Source organism: Metopolophium dirhodum, chromosome 8 (genome assembly GCF_019925205.1).
Source record: "Metopolophium dirhodum isolate CAU chromosome 8, ASM1992520v1, whole genome shotgun sequence".
Classification (NCBI taxonomy): Eukaryota; Metazoa; Arthropoda; class Insecta; order Hemiptera; family Aphididae; genus Metopolophium; species Metopolophium dirhodum.
Genome location: NC_083567.1, coordinates 10537038 through 10548923, shown reverse-complemented (window position 1 = coordinate 10548923; position 11886 = coordinate 10537038). Strand labels below are relative to the sequence as shown.

The window sequence follows — 11886 nt, the reverse complement described above, 5'->3', positions numbered from 1 at the left end:
GGGGGGGGGGGGGGAGGAGCACATATCGTGTAGCATTGTATCGTACGTTGAAGATGCAACCAAAAAAAATTATGTAAGTCAGGGTACTACCCGCAGAGGAGAAGGTTAATTTCATGAAAGTCGGTTTTTATTGGTTATATACTTATATATCTATAGAACTTTGGGCGAGAGAAAATAACTAAAAATTAAACGAGAATCGAATGTCATGGAAAACCGAACAAAGATGATATTATATCGGTAGACATAGGTATAAGTTAGTTATATTATGCATTTATGATATATTATAATATTATACATGTTAAAGATGTGTTGAAAAAGCGTGGTCCGGGATAACAGAACGGATATACTCTAGATATATTACTAAGAGCTATTGATCTCCCACCGCGAAAACGCATATACAGACGAAATATATGATACCTACGACGTTTTTGATTCATTTCACACACTCAAGGAGGTTTCACGTGTAACGGTTGCATAACAATTATTTAAAACAATGGACGGCAAGCACACCGCTCAATTATACCTATTTTATTGACACGGTTTCCTATGTTTGATTTTTAACAAGAAGTATAACGAAACCGTAAAAAGTCCACCTCGGTGTTTTGCTATTCGATTGTTAATTAACTTTTCGTCGTAGCGTGGGCGTCGGTGATATTATCGATAATCATATTTTGGACTATGAATCCAATTCGTCCACAGGTTGATGTGTATATACCGAATAATATCGAGGTCGTAGGTAGGTACATAACATTATACTGTAACTTTGTATCTCTGGATCTCTATGTATATTGTAATAAAATGTAGATATAATAATACGTATTATGTACTTACAAATAGCAGTAGGTTACCTATGTGTACCTACTTATCTATTTTACGGACAAATTTAAATAGAAATTAACGAAATAAACAAAATAGTGGATAATAGTTATGAGGTGTGACGTATATGAATTGTGATACATTCATGCATCATGCATGTTTGGTTTTTAGTATTTTCAAATTATATTATAATATTATTTACCCTATTTGGATCCTACGTTATTCGTTGAATTAGCACACCATTGTGTTAATTGTGTTTCATATATTTTGCATGTGCAGTTAATGAATAATAATTTGTCTAAAATGTAGAAGATGTATTCAAAGAAAGAGTTTTAAAAAAATATCTTCTTATTTGATAAATCTATTCATTAGTTATAAACATTTTTCAAAGAAGCCAACAATAAACTCTATAAATAAACATCGAACAAATGATCTATATATAATATATATACATATTCTAAATGCATTATTTAAGTTTAAAATATTAAGTACCTACTTTGAGATTATTTTATAGGCATATAGTTTCAAGTAGATAATTTATGAAAATACGTATAAGGTCAGTATAATTGAGCATTGACATAACCTTGAACTAAAAACAGCAAACAATATAGTTTCAGAACAGCTTATAATAATCCTTCATAACTTTGTATTTAGAACGAGTAAATATTTTTTGTTTAAAATTGTTATTACGTTGTAGGCAGGGATAGGCCAAATACTTTAAAAACTAGGTATAAATACTGAATACAAAACACGCGCCTACTTCAATTGAGGGTTATGAGCAACACAAACTTAAATAAAGATAAAAAAAGTTCCTTAGCTAATAATTATTATAGGTTGGGTGAAAATGAAAAGTATTTAGTGTTTATTTAAATCATTTTGTCATTAAAAAATATATTAAATATTAAATGAATAGAGTGGAAATAGTATTTTATACTTAAGATGCACAATATTTTTGAATAACATGTTTTAGTAGATACTAAATACTAAAATACAATATATTATTTTTGAAATACCCTAAAGGTTAATTATCCCTGCAGGTTGTAGGTAAAATCAAATAATATTTGCTTTTGTATACTGTAAATACATTTTTGTGTACAGGGTGGGCCACAGTATTTTTCAAATGCGCATAACAACGCAACAAATTTGCGTTCATAGAATCAATTTTGTGTTTTTATTTTAATATTAGAGCAGTAAATTGACATATCATTACCAAATTGAATGGTTTGAATATTATCCGTTTTCTCTTGCTGTGTAATTTTTATGTTTTAATTTTAAAGTTAGTTACAAGTATGTGATATTTTAAAATATAAAAATTCTCTTACTCATTTTATAATTAAAATATAAAATAAAATTCGACGAGAGAACACTCTATTCTTACTTTTAAATTTGATAATTGGTCAATTTACTGTAATTATAGGTACCTATTAAATTAAGCATTAAAAATCTTTAAATCTTGAACTTCGAGGGTGGCTTCTATATAGTACTTAGCAAACTGGATATAGTAGGTTAGGATTTTGACCTTCAATTAACTCATTTGTGAAAATACGTTGGCTTATGATTTTGTAAGTAGTGTTATTTTAGTTGTTTTTACCAAACAAAGTTTTTGGACCTGTGTGTTAAATGGCACTTACATGCTTTTTAATCATAATAATCAGAAGAGGAAATAAGGTAAGACCATTTTATAGTACCTACTACCTTATATTATTACTGTAAAATATTTTCCAATATTACGACACAAATTTAAACAAAATAACAGTTACACCTTTTTATTAAAAACGGTCCGCTGTAATTTAATTACTCAGTAATTTTAGACACTATTATTAGAACAATAATAATAGTGTATTTTTATAAAAATATAAAATTCTCAGAAACATAAAAATCAATACAACTTACAATACATATATTTAATAAAATAAAATAATTTTTGTCTATATGACCTATAAAATACCAATCTAACTATAATTAGGTACGGTTGCACATAAAGTATTATAATAATAACAAGTATAGGAGTTGATAAAATAAACTTATCAGGAATCTTGTATTCAATTTTAAAATCTTAGATTTGAAAAATTTTCATGAATTCCTAACCCAAAATAATTTGCACATTTTCGTAATTTTTACGTATTTGTCAAAATTTGAACTTTAAATACTTATAAAAAAAACTGAGACCGTAATTTTAATATTTTTCAACTGACATGGGGAAATATATATTAAAAGTCTTGGATTCAATTTTAAAGCTTTTTGACCCAAAGAATAACATTTTATTGACATCTATAGAAAAAAAGACTAAACAATTTGAAACTGAAAATGTCCATAAACAGCTAAAAACAAGTCAAAATATTTTGATGATTATAATATATTTATATGGTGTATAGCAAATGCTAATATAAACATTGAGTGAACATTTCATGCATCTACGGTAATTTTTTTTACATTTTGACCTTCCCAATGCATCAACTAGGTTCACTTTCCCATTGAACAAGATACTGTAAGTGCAAAATTGAAGTATTATTTCTACTATACTTACCGAGTACACAAACAAAAAAATTAAATAAAACAAATTAATGTAATATCGATACATTCATCGCTCCTCTCAAATCTAAAGGCTTATCTTTTTATGGACAACAAAACCTTTATAGTTTAGACAAAATTTGAGTTACCACTTATTATTGGGTTAGCACGTAAGAGTTGGTACTTGTTTAATAACAACAGTTTTGCTTGTCAGTCGAAAAAACACGATAAGGTTTCTCAAATATATAATAACAGAAATTTAAAAATATCAAAAATATATTGTTACAATTTTTTTATAAGCGTTAGAAATTCAAATTTGTTATAATACCTATACAATACTTCCAAATGATTTATTTAATTATAGTTATATAGTTTATGTATTCAAATGATTATTCATAATAAAATCAAAAAACAAAATAAATTACAACTTATAACTAATATTTTAACCTTACTATTGGCATTGTGTCCATATTATTTTATTGCATTCGGGAACTTCAACGCAAGGCAATTCAATACAGAAAATCTAATATAAAATCATAGACACGATTGTATAGGTTGTATATTAGTAAATTATACGTATTACAAACATATTGTATAGGTACTTATTTAGTCTTCAAATAATAATTTTTTTTATGACGGTTAAAATTTGATAATTATGCTCAGTAATATTTGATATATATTATATTTGCATTTATTGCTACCATAGATAATATAAGAATGGATAGGACATGCCTATATCAGTTTCATATGGGGCCGTGTGCTTTTTTGGGGAAGAGAGAACTTAAAGAGAGAAAGACAATATAGGGCTTTTTTTAAGGTTATGTCCAAAAACTGTTTACAATATTTGTCAATTTCAAATTTTGATTGTTATGCCTAAAAATGGAAATTGGAATTCTCGAATTACTCTAACCTTTGCGTACATAATTAATTGTAATTAGAATAATCGTTCATTATTATTAATCAATCATTAATAATGTTATTTATTATCATTTATCAATTATCATATCAATATTGGCCCCATATAACATTAAAAACGTATCACTACATTTTCTAGTGATAAGTTCTTATGTCCTATCCATTCTTATATTATCTATGAATTATGATTGCTACAACCTAAAAGTCATAACTAGATATTGATGAGTGGTGTACAAATTATATGTCATGGTCTAAATAATTGCAGATATGAGTATAATTAGAAATTCGTAATACAAAATTTATAATTTATGTACTAAAATATGTATATATTATCTTATCTCGATCGTTGTAATAGTATAACATTCGAAATAAATAACAATATCCATAAATTGTTAAGTAGAATTGAAAAAATATGATGTAGAAAGATATATAAATAATAACAAAAAAATATGTTGATATATATAAATATAATATATTCATATATATGAATACCTGAGGAGTAATAGGTTAGGTTATACAGTGAAGATTTGTCTATCGAAGGTTCAAATTATAGAGCTAATTACTGATATAGGTAATAGGTATGTATGTACTTATAAATAATAATCATCTATATATTATCATATAATACAGTATTTCTATATAGCTACAGCTCACAGCCGACTACAGTCAAATAATTCAATATTATTTTGTGCACATGTGTATAAAGATTAAAGATAATGAATGTACTTTTTATAATATTATAAGTATACTATTTGTAATAATGAATTTATTGAGAATCAATCAATGACTCGATGTCTTCAAACGTCTTTATTTATCTTGACTGCATTATTATGGGTTTATTAAAAAAAAAATTTTTGCAATAAATGAAAATACGTGTTGAAAATAAATTATTATCTTCCATTTTGAATGCACAGTGGTTTAGTTAATTCATCCGTATTATATAGGCGACCTCGACTTCAATGCGTGCGTTAAAAATGTCGTTTGACGTCTGTTTTGTTTTTGCTGAAATCTTCGCGCTGTGCGCGCATACAATGTATACCTACCAACTACGTGCATAGCAGGTAAGACCGTTTCCTGTACAGTGTATACACTATACATGCAAAGAGCGAATATTTAATACTATATTGTATTGCCGACGATCGTTCATTCACGACGAGGCCTACGATTCTTCAACGGGTCCTCATCGCAAACACCACGAACTATCAGCGCGCGTGTTTGCGTTTATACGATGATTATTATACTTATCAGAAAAAAGAGCCGGACATGATTCGGGGACTGGATTTTGAGTACTCATCTTTCCTCAGGTCACATGAGTCACGGAAGGATAGTTGGTGCGTATTGTTATTATCAGACAACATACTATGAGAACTGCAATGATAAAAAACATAGAGCAAAAAACCACTACAATAGTGCTGAGATTTCATTAACACTTTCCGACGGTCATTGTTAATTTTTCTTTATATTATAAGTTTAAGGAAACTATATAAGCTTATTACATAAAATTTTATGTATTTAAACATTTTTTTTGTTGTTTTATAGGTACATACTTTACACATCCGTTTGTTGTCTCCGTCTTACGCAAGTGCGTAACATAGAAAATGTACACTCAGTAGATCACGTTTAGCTCCGTTAGTTTAAAAATTAGAGTGAATCGACCTATTATGAAACTTGATGGTAAGAACACTATCTATTCTGTGTTTATATTTAGGTTTTTTACGATAGTTCAATTTTTTAGCAAGTTATGCAAATTATATAATATATCGTAAATTAAAAATGCTCATAACTCACCTAAAAACTGAACTATCGTACAAACATAGAAAATGTACTTATCATCAAGTTTCATAATAGGTCGATTCACTCTAATTTTTAGGTTAATGGAGTTGATGTGATCTGTTGAGCGTAAATTTGCTATGTTGAGCACTTGTAAAACGGAGACAACACATATCTGTGTAGCGTCTTCTTAGTTCTAGAACTAATCTGCAACTACTCGTATATGGCCATTAGCATTTTGTAGGGGTGTTAAAGTTTGTTGAGGAACATGTGCACGTGTATGTGAGGCGAGGATTCACCACTAATCACACACATCCAGGAACTAGTGACGCCGGCCGATGATTGGTCTCAGAACACGTTAGTGACTGAGGCCAATCACTGAGCCACACCAGTCCACATTTATAAAAAAATAGATACTGCCACAGTTTAAAAACTGAAAAAACTTAAAAATGTCCCTTTTCAAATTATCAACTACAGCCAATAGATACCGATGTAGGCTATACCTTGACATTTTAAAAATTTCGTTCCATCATCAACTACATAAAAAAAACATAATTGTATCATCTAAATCTATCGCATTCTTATTCGTTACATTATAAGGAGTAGGTACCTACTTATTATTTAGAGTTTATTACACGCGCCGATGATTTTTGTAGTGTAGCTTTTTCGTGTATTATCATTTATCTGTATTATTCTGTGTTATAACTCATAAGTCGTTTATAAACAAAGTCGATTACATAAAAATTAATAAAAAATCATATAGCATAATGTATACAAACAATATACATTTAGACGTGTATCATTAAATATTTATAATAATATAAACAACGCGTTATAGTAGCGATATAAGATATTAATACTTGCAGAATACCTCTCCTGTATAAGTATAATATTATACAATATATATATACTAATTATATAAATACACTATGCGAACGCGTATAAATTATTCACTTATCCTTGACTTACACTATTATATCGTCGTAATTCGTGTTTGTAGTTATTCAATGCGTTATAAAATTCACGTACGCGATTATACGCGACACAAATACCTCAAGCAGTCGTAACTCACGTGAGTAAAAAACGTATTCGCATGGTAATCGGCAGATATATTATAATTATTTATTATATTATCTCTGGCCCGCAAATAACTGGGCATGGACCAGTTTTGTCAAAAATAAAAATATCGGCAGATACCTAGCCATTTGCACTAGGACGTCGGACGCCCGGACCATAAATGTAATATATATATATTTGAACGGTCAGTACACCAATTATTACGATCACGTTCCGACTAGTAGTGTGAAAAAAACTTCTAGCCAAACGGGTCAGGTCAGGGGTTCCTTGTAAGTTTTTAACAAATATTTTAAAATATATAATATACGATTCGAGTACCGGTATACCTACAACGTTAACGGATTTTATAGCGTGAACTTGACTTTTTGCTGCGTATATACACCATCACAGTTCACAATGTCATATAATAATATACAATCAATTCCAGTCATTTGTGTCCAAACCCTGAACCCGCTTGCAGTTACCTCCATAGGAAAATCGATTCCTGTGTTTGCAACCCGTTTGCGACGAATTGCAAACGATGCTCCGATGCTTGTCAGTTTTTTTTTTGTTAGTCAAAAAGTGGAAAGTTAATTTGTGATTGAGTGTTGAGTTGTCAGTCGTCTTCATTCTCCAGTGAAAACTGATTTCAATTTTTGCAATTTTCATTTGTAGGAACCATACTTTCAGATAAACTTAGATTTGTATTTAACAACATTTGAAATATAATAATCAGCATTCTGCTTAAAAAAGTTTGTACCTATCAGCACAGGACAATCCTTAAGGGGATTCGATACCGTGATTTTCTGTTTTTGTCTAACACACGCGCGACATAGTATTTTAGACGTGTTTTTGCCAAACATTCCAATTGATCTATTGAAGCGATAAGAATTCTGAAAACAGATTTGAATTCGTCATCAAGTCTACTTGAAATCGACTTTCCCACATTTTTGATATTATACCCCAAATTCCAGAAAACGTCATATTAAAAAAGAGTATTTAAACATTTTTGTATTTCAATTTTTGGAGAAGCTAAAATCAAAAAATCAAAATTGTGGGAAAGTCGATTTCAAGTAGACTTGACGACAAATTCAAATCTGTTTTCAGAATTCTCATCACTTCATTAGATCAATTGATATGTTTGGCAAAGAATCCGTCAAAAATCCTATGTCACGCGTGTGTTAGACAAAAACAGAAAATCACGGTATGGAATCCCCTTAAATTGTATAAAGCCTAGTATTTTAAAATATAATATTTATAGGTAATTAAAATTCAAAAAACCAGAATTTAAATAAATGAGGGTGAGCATTCTTAGATATTTATTGTAATATAAATACTATAATAGTATTTACTATATTTTATGATTATAAAATATACACGATATAGATAATGTGCAAACCGAGGCAGACCACAGAAGACGGTATCCTGAGCACAGTGTCCGACAGTCAAATCCATTCTGAGAACCTCTGATGTAGCAGCGACATAACCACCACTGACGGGGCCGTCGGTCAGCCGTGTTGGTATAATACGCATAGTCGTCGTCGCGTATATTATAGACGTTCGGTTTCAGTTTTGTTTGGTACCGGTCGTAGTAGTTGTAGTCATCGTCGTCGTCCTCCTCCTCCGCTCCTACTCCACAACCACAGCCACCTCCGCCACGGTAACCACCGCCACCATCACCTCGTCATCGGGCAACGCCGAGCCCGTCCGTCCAGTTCGGTGCGCGCGCCAGACGACCGCTCGCCGTGGTCGCACAAACTCAAGCCCCGCGTTGTACCAGTCAGCCGCGTCATTCCGCTCCACCATCGCCATATTTTGCCGTTTGGCGCCCATTTCGATCCCTGTTGTACCCACCACCCATCAGTGACGACGTTTTTCCGATCCGTTTTACGCTTGACAGAATATTAATAATATATATATATATATAACACACACACTCGCGCGCGTACGTAAACTGCAGTGCCGCACGTATCGGTTGTTAATTTTGTTTATAATTTCGTTTTTTGTGTTCCTTTCGGACAAGTGCGCGAGAAAACTGTTTACTGGCAAACGCAGTGGTGTGCGCCTAACTACCTGTCTACACGCCATCGTCTCGTATATGACGCAGTAGCCGATTGCTGTGATGATGCAGGACGACGACGACGACGACCGCGGTCGACGACGTAATCATCTCCGTCACTGAAGGACCCACATGAAGGTAAGAATAATTATAATAATATAGGACTTGGCAAACTTAGGGCTGACGCGAGTGACCCCCTCCTCCCTCTCCACCTGATTTCGATGCCCAAAAATCGATACACCCTGTTATACAGTATGCACACACACACACACACACACACACACACAAACACACATAAGCGTACCGATGTACCTTTTATCACGCCGTGTATTTATTACGAGTATACTAAAATATTATGTACACGCGCACAAACACGCAGGACGACTCATTGACTCATTGACGGAATAACTATTAACTACATCTGTCGTACGGCTTCTGCATATAGTTATTAATATATAATATACGTCCACGGGAAAATAGACGCGTATTGCTGCGTCCTCTCCCCCCCCCCCCCGCCCCCTCATCACTCGTAACACGTCGAGACTGCCATAAGTTTGTTGTTCAAAAACCATCTTTTGAACCTAACCGACAGCCGAGCGTGCGTATGATACGTGTATAAGGCCTAATGCGTGCGGTATGTGTAGGGCCACAACGAATATTACGATACAGGGGTATATATTATATACGTATAATAAACACACACGACGCCGTTGACGTATCATAATGGATTATTATTATTATATATTTTTTCGGTACCTGCCCCATATAGGAAACTGGATGGGGTCGATGTCAATGGATTAATAATAAAATACGTCCGTCTTCCTATATTTCCGCGAACTCCGGCAATAGGTTTCGTGTCGTCGGGTATATTATATTGTTGTCCGGTACTCCGGTGCAGCATAATAACATAATGTAACAATAATATAATAACGTTACTATTACTGTAGATGTACAGCTCTTCCCGAAGTAATATTATATTATTATTAATGCTGTAGCGTTTTTTAAAAGTCGTCGGACCGAACTAGTTTCCCGGTAGGCCCGTTTGCAAACAAAATGTCAAAATCCATTGGAGAGATAAACTCGTTTCATACACATATACATATTATATATTATATATATAATATCAAACACACGTCGGAATCTCAATAACAAGGTGTCAACTCTCACTTTATACGCATACATATACAATATCCATTGGCCTGCGCGCATGTGTGTGTACAGTAGAAGTGAATATAATGTAGCGCATGTGTACGGGAATATAAAAATGTATGTGTGTGTGCGCACGCATGTGGTGTTATTAACAGATATTTTCTATAATAATAATAATAATAATATAAGCGTGGAGAACGAGCTCGTGGGTTTGAAACTACTCTCGGCAGTATCGGTTTATTTATATTATTATATTACTCCATCACTCGGTGTTAAGGGATTTTGGAATCCAGCGATACCGACTGCCGATGTTATACGCAGAGGTACCTTGAGGTATAACACGCTTGCGAATTCAACACGTCAATAATACAATAATATTGTCATCCACCTGTATAATATTATTATTATTATACTTGTGCGGACCGACGCGCTTGCAGTGCGTGGCCCGGGCCGTCACCCTGTCCGCGCACGCATTGTGTACCTACCTGCTGCCTACGCCCTACACGGGTATAATATATTTTCGAAAGCCTGCAGTTAGAAACACCAGAAAATTCCACCGGTAATAAATGGGTTTCGTTTTATAGTTGTTGTAATATAAGAAACGCGTTGGAGACTCCCAAATCCCGAAATTTAACGACCGTCGTCGCGCCTCTCGGAGGTCGTTTCTCGACAGACGGATGCTTCGCGTGGTCCGACGACGGAAAAATAGTTATTCAACACGAATACCTGTTTTGGCAGTAACTCGATCTGATGGAGATTTATGGTCCGCGTCTCTCCTTATCGCGCGCTGGTTGCTGCACTCAGTTATATGTACATGTTACCGCCTCCACCACCGCCTAATATAGCTGCCCCGCACACCCCACTGTAACATCGAAAAATTTATAACATACGCACATAAATACATAACAATATATTATAATATATTATTTAGAAGTACATTATAATGGGCTAATGTAAAATCTGTTTCATAATGTTAATATTTTTTTTTTTTCATTTACATCATAGGTTAATACATAATTCGTATAATTATAACTTTTTTTTTAATATGTAGGTACCTAAAAAATAACATTTATCACATAATAATATCACGAGCTTACATTACAGCAATTCAGGTATTACGTTTTGTTTTTTACGACGAATCCTCGTTTGATTAAAGTAGGTATATTAGCTCAAAAAACGTAAAGATACGAACACAGAATCATTGATAATGTAAAACTTGACGTGCGTGGCGGTGACAGGTCTATATTATAGTATAGTCATAATCAGCTGCTATATGCCTACTATATACACTACATGTACTCATAGTACATACTCACACACACACTCACACTTCTACGTGTTTTTATATACACTTAAGATATGGATATAACATGTTATGTATAATATATATATATTATATATGATATGAATAAAAAAAAGGAAAACAACGCGTTGTTGTCATCGCGTAGTACGGTAGTCTCACAACTCCGCTTTTGCTCTTCCAGAATAGCTAATTAGCCACGTGCTGTACGGTTTGTTGGTTCTTATATATTGATAGGTACACTGTGGTATAATAATATAACGCATGCGAACATAATATATTATTTCGAGCCTTTTGGCTACACCGCAAT

The 11886-nt window shown here is 32.7% G+C and overlaps 1 protein-coding gene across 1 annotated transcript in view; it reads left to right on the top strand.

The window, feature by feature from the left end:
* The first annotated feature begins 8690 nt into the window (after positions 1-8690).
* LOC132951273 (protein expanded-like) overlaps positions 8691-11886 on the top strand; it is a 32129-nt gene continuing 28933 nt past the window's right edge. The window contains exon 1 of the mRNA XM_061023070.1: positions 8691-9265. The gene's annotated coding sequence lies outside the window, so the exon portion shown is untranslated. The remainder of the gene's footprint in view (positions 9266-11886) is intronic.